Genomic DNA, 12,252 nt, shown 5'->3' with positions numbered 1-12,252 from the left:
GCAAAGCCACAGGGGAGGAAATCCGAGCCCTGCGCAAGGGTGAGGCCCTCCCACCAAATCACGGAGCATCTGAACAGGAAAAGGGCCACCCAAGGGAAGCTCAAATGGAAGCCCCGCATCCATGCCAAAGACAAGTCTGAGACTTCCACAGCGAGCACACGAGTACCTCGAGCATCTCCAGAAACGGTTCCAACAAGGCCTCCCAATCTTCCAAAAATACCATGCATCCAGGGAGATTCTAAATCCTAGATCCTTAGTTCCAAGATGGAATCGTGTTCTTGGAGTCCACAGGAGCCAAAGGAGAGCATGTTGGAAGAGACCCATAGCCCAAGTGAAGCCATCTGAAAGACTTCCGTGCCCGTTTAAGGAAGACAAATTGTATGTGCAAAAGGACGCATTGAAGAGGATTCGAATGTGGAAGAACCTTGAGCACTCCCTCAGGGTGGAGCAGCTACCCTCTGTGGAACTGCATGGAGATGTGGCAGCAGAAGCCTGCCTTCACCCTTTCATGACCATCCCCCAAATGGTTACATGCAATAAGCAAACAGTGCCTCTTGCAAAAGATGGGAATGTTCGAATCGAGCCCCGAGAGGATGCACATTGTGTTAACAAGGGGTCAGTACAGCACGACACAGAGCGGATACTTCAGGTTGGTGAGGAGATCCAGGAAGGCAAAAACTGGATAATGAACAACGGAGCTCCGAGTGAAAGTTGGGCATTTTAGGATGGTGGGAGGTTCTCTGTACCTGGCTGCCCTCCAGAGGAACGTAGGTCTAAATTCAATAAAACATCCTTTGGTCCCAGTCAATTATTGTGCAATGTTATTGTCTTTGTTACCTTGTCCATCGTGCACAATCACGTATTGTACAGAGAGGCAGAGATATACCAATCAAGGGGTAGAGCTGGAGAGGAGAAGCTTACTTGCCCCTGAGCAGAGAACCTGAGAACAGAGTCAATGCCAAGGCCCTGGAATCATGAGTTGATCTGAAGGCCGCCTCTGAACTGATGGACACAACCCGAGACCCAAACATAGACTTCTGAATACCTCCTGGTTCTAAACAGAACCGCTGCTCTGTCATTGTTCACAAATGCAGGGGATAAGGATTTTGGCTTGGGCTGGTGTTGCTTGAGCTATTCGGCCTGCTTCGAGAGCTGGTAAAGCTTTTCCTTTTCAAGTCAGTGACTGGGCTATGGAAAAACTATTCTCCGATGCCTATTTGCCTAAAGAGAATACCTCCATGCCTAGATTTTCCAGGGGGAATGACATTGTTTCTTTAGGTCTCGACTTCTGTGTTGGGAGTCCTCTGTGCCTCTGATTCTTGACCACTTTCTCTACTCCCAGATGAGGGCCCTTTCATCCCCGAGTTCTCCAATCTAGGATCAGCCCTCTTTTCTTTCTCTCACTCTTACTTCGCCTACAAGAGGCACCTCTTTCATTTCCTTGGAGATTCCCTAAGCTCACTATCATGTTCCATCATTCTGCCTTCGCTCTTAGAATTTGCGTCCTTATTTTCTAGACTTGTTCTTTCCGGTCCCTATTTGGATCCTCCACTTCTGCCATGTTCCCGGCCTTTGCATCCAGTCCCTACCAATCTTCTCTTCAGGAATTCTTTAGATGCTTTTATCTTTATCAGTTTTATCTCTGTGGTTCGAGCGTCTCTGATATCTCCTATGTTTTCTGATGTAAGGCGAGTATCAAGGCCGCTGCTTTCAATCCCGCATCGGGCGTGTTCTATGTAGAGGTTTCACTCTGATTGCCTAGCCGTAATCATTCCTTCTTCCTTTACCTGGACATCAATTGATTCTTCCACCTTTGCATTGTATATAAGTCTCTGTCACCTCTCTGTATTCGTTAAACTCATTCTGTTTTCTAACCTGAATTTCATTTCTTTAGGAAGAAGAGATCCGTGAGTAACCCAGTTATGGCCCTTAATGTTTGTTGAGTGCATGCATGCGTTTGTTTGTGTGTGTATGTGTGTGTGTGTGTGTGTGTGTGTATGTGGCATGCATGCCATCTGCTGTTTGTGTAGTGGCTGATCCTGTCCTTGAGGCCAGTCATATGCAGTGCCTGTCCTTTCCTGCCGTTTCGTGTTTTTAGGGTCCGGCCTTAATATGCTGAGGTTTACCTTGGTGGCTCTGTTGTGCCTGTGAAAGGATAAATCCACCAACTTAGCAGAACGCAGGCCTGAAAAATGCTGTGTTCAGAAGAGAACATGTGTTCAAAGCTTTCTTCTCGTCCCCTATGGGAGAATCTGTTCTCCTTGGACTAAGCATCTTGGACTGATGAAGGCAGTCCTGCAGGTGTTCCATGATTGGGATTTCGTGTGGCTGTCTTGGCAGCCTATGTCCTCACCTACCTGTCTTGGCCTGTAGGTCTGTCTTGATGCTGCTGTTGTGAGATCCCAAAAATTATTATGTCCACATTGAGATATCTCCATTTACACTGATGCAGTCCATTCACGGATGCACTCTGTCAACTCACCATCTTCCCACTGCCTCTCTTAGTATTATCTATGATCATTGTCTCCAGGCTGTCTTCTCCTGTTGCTTGGAAAAAGATGGTGAGGAAAAAGATGGTGTTCTTTCAGGTCGGGATGACGAAAGGTGTTTTGTCTTGATGGAGCATCAAAACAACAGAAACCTGGAAAAATTGCCAACATATACACCACGAACAAGGGTGTATCTATACGTTGGAAGCCCATGAACACAGAGGAAGGGAGATGGCAACTTTTATCCAATTCTGTTGGGAACTATGATATCAAGGTTAAGCACAGGACAGATTATCTGGTTGGGAAGGTGCTAAGGAATAATAGACGTCCACATGATCTCTCAAAACCACCTGAACTTTGGGGATCCATGAGAAAGATTGCGTCTCTGAGGACAATAACATATGTTCTTCCCAGCGGCAGACTTTGTCTATCGCAGGTCATGAGCTCGAGTCCAAATCCAGTCGTAATTCATGGAAGAGAACTCAAAACCTATCCTGTGCACTTATGATCACGACGGTATGAAAGCAGGAAGATATCACTTTCAAATGGAAATACAGCCAGAAACTAAAAGTTGGAAAACACAACACTCACGAGCTACAATGAAAGCAAGAAAGAAAATCCAAAGGAAAAGCAGAAAGAGCCATGAAAAAGGAATGTCAAGAAACTTATGGGATGATGCCAAAACATTTTATGGGGAAACCATATAGGGTTAAATGCATACATTTCCAAAATATAAAAACAGCGAAAAAGAAAGCCACCTAACTGGACGACTGAAGGAACAGAATGAAGAAAAACCGAACTCCAGGGTTAACAGAAAAATAGAAATCATACATGTGATTATCAAAATTAAGGAAATACAAACAAACCAATAGGAAAATAAATCAGGAGATCCGACACTTCGGTTTGAAAATAAGAACAAACTCCAAAGCCATTACTGGGAAAAAACAGGGAGACGAGCACACAGCTCACAGTATGAAACACAATGATAAGTGGTAGAAATGAAAAAAGAATAACCTAAGAGGCACATCCACACATTTATGCTAGCAAATCCAAGAACTGAGAGAAAAGGATAAATCCCAGACACATAGAAACTCCCAAGATTAGGTCAGGAAACTTCCAAAATCTCAGCTCTCTAGTAGTGACTGAAGCGTTTGAAGCAGTAATCCAACAACTGCCAACACACAGAAGGCCAGGTCCAAGTCATCTTCCTGGGCCACTCTTCTAAGTATTTAGCGAATGCCTTGTCATGTCCTCTCATCGATTCCAGAGATGGAAGCAGTGGGTAGACTCATATTCAAAAGGATAAAGACCTAATTCAGAGAAGGACATTTTCGGAAACCAATCCCATGTCATTTCAATAAGGAAAGATAATAGCAAATATAATGCTATCCTTTTTGCCCTGTGACTTCCTTTGGTTTTGAGAGGGCCAGATTGTTTTCCTCTGAATTTTTGTTGTTGTTGTTGCTGTTCTGTTTGGAAAGCCTGCCTATCATCCATCAACCTATTGAAAGAGTATTCACGGATGCTTTAGTTGCATGTACGTCCTAGTGCTCCTCCTAATATATGCCACAACTCCTGTACACCCATTAAGCAGTTCTCTTTTCTGTAACCCTCAGCTTGGTTCTCAGAGTCCTGAGTCACTCCTGGTGGGTCTTCTTCTCTGATTTCTTCCCCTTCAGTTTTCCCCTCCTTTACTAAGGGCCAAGGTATTCCTCCTGAGGCACATATTGAGGAAGACATATGATATTTCCCTTTGTCTGCTTGCCTTTTACATTTCCCCTCAGCAGGGCATGGAACATTCATGTTAAGGCAATGTCCCGGGTTACATTCACTTCGATGGCTGAGGAATACTGTGGTGCCGAAATGGACCCAAACTTCCTGAGCCACTAGTCCTTGCAAGGGCATTGTGGCTCACTGCAAAGGTCTGCTCAAATGGGCCTTGCAAGCCATTGGTATAGGCCGTCCCTTTCCGTTTGACTAAAGAGACTTGGTCAACATATCTATACCCGTTACCACAACAAGTACCATTAACTAATGATGACAATGGGTGCAGTCCAGGCCTCTTCCTTAAGAGTTAGCCCTGATGCAGAATATCACTCTCCTCGAAGACTTTGCAAAGTTTTTTAAGTGAAATCCGGGTAGACAGAGGACACATCCGTTAGCCGCGTGTTTCAGAACACTCGGAGACGAGGCCACAGACGGCACCATATATCAATGCCCTCAACTTTTACCTCGAAAAGGGTCTTTCTGCCCCTTTGTTATAACTGTCCCATAGGCAAAAGAGGCTGACAAAGGAAGCTCTCACCTACAGTATGACAAACCCCACAGAGAGCGCTCAACATGGGAGGCCTCACCGTTTCTAGAGATCTCTACAAATTGTAGTGGAAAAGGACACCTTGCCGTCTCCGGAGATATGTTGGCCTAAAGGAAGGTATACGGAATGTCATTTTCTTTCCTCTTTGTCTCTAGAAAGGGGAAGTGGGACATTATCCCACAAGACAACCCGAGTTCTTGTTCAGGCTCAGAGGGCTCTTGTTCTGTCCTTGTTGGGGGGCTTCTGACATAAGCCATAGGACACCAAGGTCATGGGAGAGGGACAGCTGCTTCAGTGAAGCCAACATCTGTGATGTCACAAAGTTTTGAGGTCATAGCAAACACTCCTCATCAGCCCACACCAGATTACGACACGTGCCTGGAGCATTCATGTGTGCACCAAGTGCACCTCACGCCGTCCCTAACTGCTAGAGCCGCCTGGTTCCCTCACCAAGGTAGTGTGCAAAGTGAGTAGGTTTCACATTCTCCATGGCCCAATTCGTAATGTGTGGTCGAGACTGTCAGCAGCAACACTCTGGACTCCGGATAAAGGCAAGTGTCCTTCATTCCATCTTAGCCATAAAAGGCCAAGAAACAATCAGACTGCCAGCAAAACCTCAGGGAAGGAAATCCGAGCCCTGTACAAGGGTGAGGCCTTTACACCCAAATTCGGAGCTCCTGATCAGGACAAAGGCCACCGAAGAAAAGATAAAAGTGAACCCACGGAACCATGCCAAAGGCATGTCTAGATTCTTTCACAGCGAAAACACGAGTACCTCGAGCTTCTCCAGAAACGGTGCCAAAAAGGCATCCCAATCTTCCAAAAACCATGCATCCAAGGCAGAATCTACACCCTAGAACCTTAGGTCCAGGATGGACTTATGTACTTGGAGTCCATAGGAGCCAATGGAGAGAGTGTTGGAAGAGACCCTAAGCCCAAGTGGAGCCATCTGAAAGACTTCCATGCCCGTTTCAGGAAGACAACATGTATGGGCAAAAGGACGCATTGAAGAGGATTCGAATGTGGAAGAACCTGGTGCACCCCCTCAGGGTGGAGCAGCTAACCTTTGTGAAACTGCATGGAGATGTGGCAGCACCAGCCTGCCTTCATCTCTCATGACCATCCCCCATTGGCTTCATGCGATAAGCAAAATGTGCCTCTTGTGGAAGATGGGCATGTTCCAATGGAGCCCCGAGAGGATGGACAATGTGTCAACACGGGGTCAGTACAGCACGACAGACATTGGATGCTGCAGTTTGGTGAGGAGATCCAGGATGACAAACAACAGGAGAATGAACAAGGAGCTCTGAGCGAATGTCGGGAATTTTAGGATGGTGGCAGGCTCTTGTACCTGGCTGCCCTCCATAGGAAGCTAGGTCAAAATTCAATAAAACATCCTCAGGCCTCAGTCAATTATTGTGCACTGGTTTTGTTTTGTTATATTGTCCAATGATGCGCATGCTCGTATTGGACAGAAAGGCAAAGAAATCCCAGTCAGGGGGTGGAGCTGGAGAGGGAGAAGCTTACTTGAGACCAGATTCAATGCCTAGACCCAGGAATCATGAGTTGATATGAAGGCCGCCTCTGAACTAATGGACACAACCCAGGACCCAACCAAGGCTTCTGAAAACCTCCTGGTTCTAGAAAAGAACTGCTGCTCTGTCATTGTTCAGAACTACAGGGGATAAAGATTTTCGCTTGGGCTGGTGTTGCTTGAGCTATCTGACCTGCTTCGAGAGCTGGTATAGCTTTTATTCTTGAAGTCAGTGACTGGACTATGAACAAACTATTCTCCGATGCCTATTTGCCTAAAGAGAATACCTCCATGCCTAGATTTTCCAAGGGGAATGGCACTATACCTTTTGGTGCTGTGCTTCTTTGGAAGGTGATGGCAGTCCTCGGTGCCCCTGTTCTGGACTTCTGTCTCTGCTCCCAGATGAGGGTCGTTTTCAGCCCCAATTTCTCCAATCTACATTCAGGGCTCTTTTCTTTCTCTCACTCTACTTCTCCTACAAGAGTCACTTCTCAATTCAGTGGATATTCACTAAGCTCAATTTCATGTTACATCATTCTGCCTTCTCTATGCAGGAAAAAGACGGTGTTCTTTCGAGTCGATGTCTCACAAGCCCACTGATCTGAGATCTCCAGCTCTAAAGACATGTATTGTCAAGAACACCTGCCCTCCAGACCCTCAGCATGTCACAGCCAATGGCAATTGTAAACAGGTTCCTTGTGGGTTTCCAGTGTGTCCTGCTCTCCTGTGCCTTTGTCCTCTGCATGGGCTCACGGCCCTCTGGTCCACAAACCAACCAAATATCCCCTGACCTGAGCCAGGTCTCCAAATTCTCCCATCATCTCTGCGACTTCCGTTCTCTTTTGGTGTGGAGTTTACCTTGTGGGCCTTCAGGTCAATTTCACCCCCCTGCAGTTGTTGTGGTCATCTTCCTGTTGCCTTCATGGCTGAAGAAGCATGAGTTTATTAGACCCTACCACCATCTCACTGTCTTCCATGTCACCACAATTCGTACTGACACATAGCAAGAAGGAATTCTTCCACTTGTCTCTTATGGCAGTCTTGCGGAGAGCATTGGGCTTTGTCACATCTATCATTCTCCAAAAGACAGCAAACAGACGATTTTACTAACTCATGACAGTCAAGAAACCTACGAAAAAGAAAGGGTATTGGGACAAACAGTATGACTCTAATGAAGAATTCAAATGGTGGTATTTGCTGGAAGGCCGTTTTGTGAGAACACGGGTTTCTTGAAGAGGACAAGAGATGGCATTCTTTGCAGGAGATTTCCTGAAACTAATAGAATGTGAGTTTTCAAGGCATGTCAAATTGAATTGCTACCCACAAGAGACCGAATACCATTTTATCGCATTTTAATAATAATTGTGATGTGAAACACACACACACCACACCACATTAACACATGCACACACACATGAACACACACAAATATAAGACATGCAAAAGATGGGGAGAAAGTGAGGAATCGTACCAATGAAGCAAGCCCAAGAAAACACCATATAGGTGAAAGGCAAATAGAATCCAAGTGAGAAGCCAACCGAAATGAGAAAGTGAACTATTACCTATCAATAAGCCATTCATTACTCAGGTCTAAAGTCTCCCGTCAATACAAATAGTTTGTAAGAGTGGTTGAAATTCCAAATCAAAAAAAAAAAAAAAAAAGAAATTAGAAAACATCCATAAGAAAACAGCAAATATTAAACAAGCTCGTCCTTCTGTTGCCCATAGGAGATTCCTTTGACTATAAAGATACTCATGGCTTGCAAGTGAACAAATCGGGAAGACGTAGGTTATGCTATTCCCAAGGAGAAGAGAGCCAATGTGTTTGTGCCTAAGTCAGTGAGAGTGATTTTATGCCTTCGAGAGACAAAAGCTAAGCGGAAGGTGTTTTGTCTTGATGGAGCATCAAAACAACAGAAACCTGGAAGAATTGCCAACATATACACCACGAACAAGGGTGTATCTAAACGTTGGAAACCTATGAACACACAGGAACGGAGATGGCGACTTTTATCCAATACTGTTGGCAACTATGATATCCACGTTAAGCACAGGACAGAACATCTGGATGGGAAGGTGCTAAGGAATAACAGATGTCCACATGGGCATTCGAGACCACCTGAACTTGGGGATCCATTAGTAAGTTTGCGTCACTGAGGACAATAAGATATGCTGTTCCCAGCGGCAGACCTACCTTTGTCTATCGCAGATCATGAGCTCGAGTCCAAATCCAATCGTAATTCATGGAAGAAAAGTCAAAACCTATACAGTGCACTTATGATCACGAAGTTATGAAAATAGGAAGATATAAGTTTCAAATTGGAAATAAAGCCAGACTCTAAAAGTGAAAAACACAACACACTCACGAACTACAATGAATGCAAGAAAGAAAATCCAAAGGAAAAGCAGAAAGAGCCATGAACGAAGGAATTCTAAGAAACTTAGAGGAGGATGCCGAAACATTTTATGGGGAATCACATGGGATTAAATGCATGCATTTCCAAAATTTAAAAACACCGAAAAAGAAAGCCACCTTAAAGGACGACTGAAGGAACAAGGTGAAGAAAATCCGAACTCCAAAGTTAACAGAGAAATTGAAATCAGACATGTGATTATCAAAATGAAGGAAATACAAACAAACCAATAGGAAAAAAAAATCAGGAGATCTCACACTTGAGTTTTGACAACACGAACAAACCACAGAAGCCATTACTGGGATAAAACAGGGAGACAAGCACACAGCTGCAAGTATGAAACCACATGACAACTGGTAGCAAGGAGAAAAGAATAACCGAAAAGGCATATCCACACATTTATGCTAGCAAATCCAAGAACTGAGAGAAAAGGATAAATTCCCAGACACATAGAAACTTCCAAGATTAGGTCAGGAAACCTACAAAATCTCAGCTCTCTAGTAGTGACGGAAGCTTTTGAAGCAGTAATCCAACCCCTGCCAACACACAGAAGGCCAGGTCAAGTCATTTGCTTGGGCCACTCTTCTAGGTATTTAGTGAAGGCATTGTCATGTCCTCTCATCAAATCCAGAGATTGAAGAGGCGGGTAAACTCTAATTCACAAGGATAAAGACCCAATTCAAAGAAGGACATTTTAGGAAACCCACCCATGTCATTTCAATAAGGAAAGATAATAAACAATATAATTCTTTTCTTTTCTCTTTGTGATTTCCTTTGGTTTTGAGAGGGCCACATTGTTTTACTGTAATTGATGTTGTTGTTGTTGCTGTTCTGTTGAGAAAGCCTGCCTATCATCCATCATCCATTTTTGACAGAGTATTCAGGGATGCTTTAGTTGCATGGACGTCCTAGTGCTCCTCCTAATGTATGCCATAACTCCTGACCACCCATTAAGCAGTTCTCTTTTCGGTAACCCTCATCTCGATTCTTAGAGTCCTGAGTCACTCCTGGTGTGTTCCTTCTCTGACTTCTTGCCCTTTATTATTCCCTTCCTTTACTAGGGCCAGGTATTCCTCCCGAGGCACATATTGTGGGAAGCCATATGATATTTCCCTTTGTCTGCTTGCCTTTTCCATTTCCCAACATCAGGGCATGGGACATTCATGTCAAGGCAAGGTCCAGGGGTTCATTCACTTCGACGGCAGAGGAATACTGTGGTGCCGAAATGGACCCAAACTTCCTGATCCACTAGTCCTTGCAAGGGCATTGTGGTTCACTCCAACGGTCTGCTCGAATGGGCCTTGCAAGCCGTCGGTATACGCCGTCCCTTTCCTTCTGACTAAAGAGACTTGGTCCACATGTCTATACCCGTTACCTTCCTGTTTCCTTCATGGCAGAATACAAGCATAAAGTTATTAGACACTACTACCATTTCACTATCCTCCATGTCACCGCAAATTCGTACTGGGACATAAGCAAGAATGAATTATTCCACTTGTCTCATATGGCTGTGTTGCAGAGAGCATTGTGCTTCGTCACATCTATCATTCTCAGAAAGACAACAAACAGAGATTTCACTCCCTCATGACAATCAAGAAACATATGAAAAAGCAAGGGTATTGGGACGAACGGTACGACTCTAATGAGGACTCAAATGCTGTTTGTTTGAAGGCAGTTTTGTGAGAACACGTGTTTCTCGAAGAGGACAAGAGATGACATTCCTTGTAGAAGATTTTCTTGAAACGAATGGAATGTTAGTTTTCAAAGCATATCAAATTGAATTGCTACCCATAAGAGACCGAATTCCTACCTCTAATATTTTAATAATAACTGTTATGTGAAACATACAAATACCAACACACATTAAAACATGCACATGCACACACAAGAACACACAAAAACACAAGACATGCAAAAGATTGGGAGGAGGCAAGGAATCATACTAATGAAGCAACAGCAAAGAAAATACCATAAAGGGGAAAGGATAATAGAATCCAAATGAGAAGGAAACTGAAATAAGGAAGTGAACAATTACCTATCAATAATTCATTCGGTATTCAGGACTAAAGTCTCTCGTCAATACAAACAGTTGGTAGGAGTGGTTGAATACCAAAACAAAACAAAACAAAACAAAACAAAAAGGTAGAAAAGATCCACAAGAAAACACATATATTAAAAAAGCTCGACCTTCTGTTGTCCATAGGAGATTTTCTTCGACTATAAAGATACTCATAGCTTGCAAGTGAAGAAATTGGGAAGACGTAGGTTATTCTCTTGCCAAGGAGAAGAGAGCCAAAGTGTTTGTACCTAAGTAAGCGAGAGTGATTTTATGCCTTTGAGAGACAAAAGATTAGCGGAAGGTGTTTTGTCTTGATGGAGCATCATAATAACAGAAACCTGGAAGAATTGCCAACATATATACCACGAACAAGTGTGTATCTAAACGTTGGAAGCCTATGAACAGACAGGAAGAAAGATGGTGACTTTAATCCAATACTGTTGGGAACTATGATATCCACGATAAGCACAGGACAGAACATCTGGATGGGAAGGAGATAAGGAATAAAAGACGTCCACATGCTCTCTCAAGACAACCTGAACTTTGAGGATCAATGAGTAAGATTGCGTCTCTGAACAATAAGATATGTTCTTCCCACGAAAGACCTAACCTTGTCTATCCCAGGTCATGTGGTCGAATCCAAATCCAGTGGTAATTCATGGAAGAGAAGTCAAAACCTATTCTGTGCACTTATGATCACAAAGGTATGAAAACAGGAAGATATCAATTTTAAATTGGAAATGCACATATTGGGAAGCCATATGATATTTCCCTTTCTCTGCTTGCCTTTTCCATTTCCCATCAGCCAGGCATGGGGCCTTCATATCATTGCAAGGTCCAAGGGTTCATAAACTTAGGCGTTTGAGTTATACTGTGGTGCCGAAATGGACCCAAACTTCCTGATGCACTAGTTCATGCAAGGCCATTGTGGCTCACTCCAAAGGTCTGCTCGAATGGGCCTTGCAAGCCGTCGGTATAGGCCGTCCCTTTCCTTCTGACTAAACAGACGTGGTCAACATGTCTATACCCTTTACCACAACAAGTACAGTTAACTAATGATGACGATGGGTGCGGTCCAGGCCTCTTCCTTAAGAGTTAGCTCTGATGCAGAATGTCACTCTCCTCGAAGATTTACAAATGTGTTTCAGGGAAAGCCAGGTAGACAGAGGCCTAATCCCTTAGCTGCGTGTTTCAGACACTAGGAGACGAGGCCACAGACAGCACCATATATCGATGCCCTCACCTTTCTCCTTGAAAAGGGATTTTCCGTCCCTTAGTCAATACTGACCCATAGGCAAAGAAGGTGACAAAGAACGCTTACACCCACAGGATGACAATCCCCATGGTGAGCTGCTCATTCTTGCGAGGCCAACTTTTTCTTTTGATCTCTAGAAATTGTAGTGGAAATAAGTGACCTTGCTGTCTCTGGGATATGTTGGCCT

This window comes from Mustela nivalis (assembly GCF_964662115.1).
Source record: "Mustela nivalis genome assembly, chromosome: Y".
Taxonomy (NCBI): Eukaryota; Metazoa; Chordata; class Mammalia; order Carnivora; family Mustelidae; genus Mustela; species Mustela nivalis.
This window is presented reverse-complemented; position numbering follows the sequence as displayed.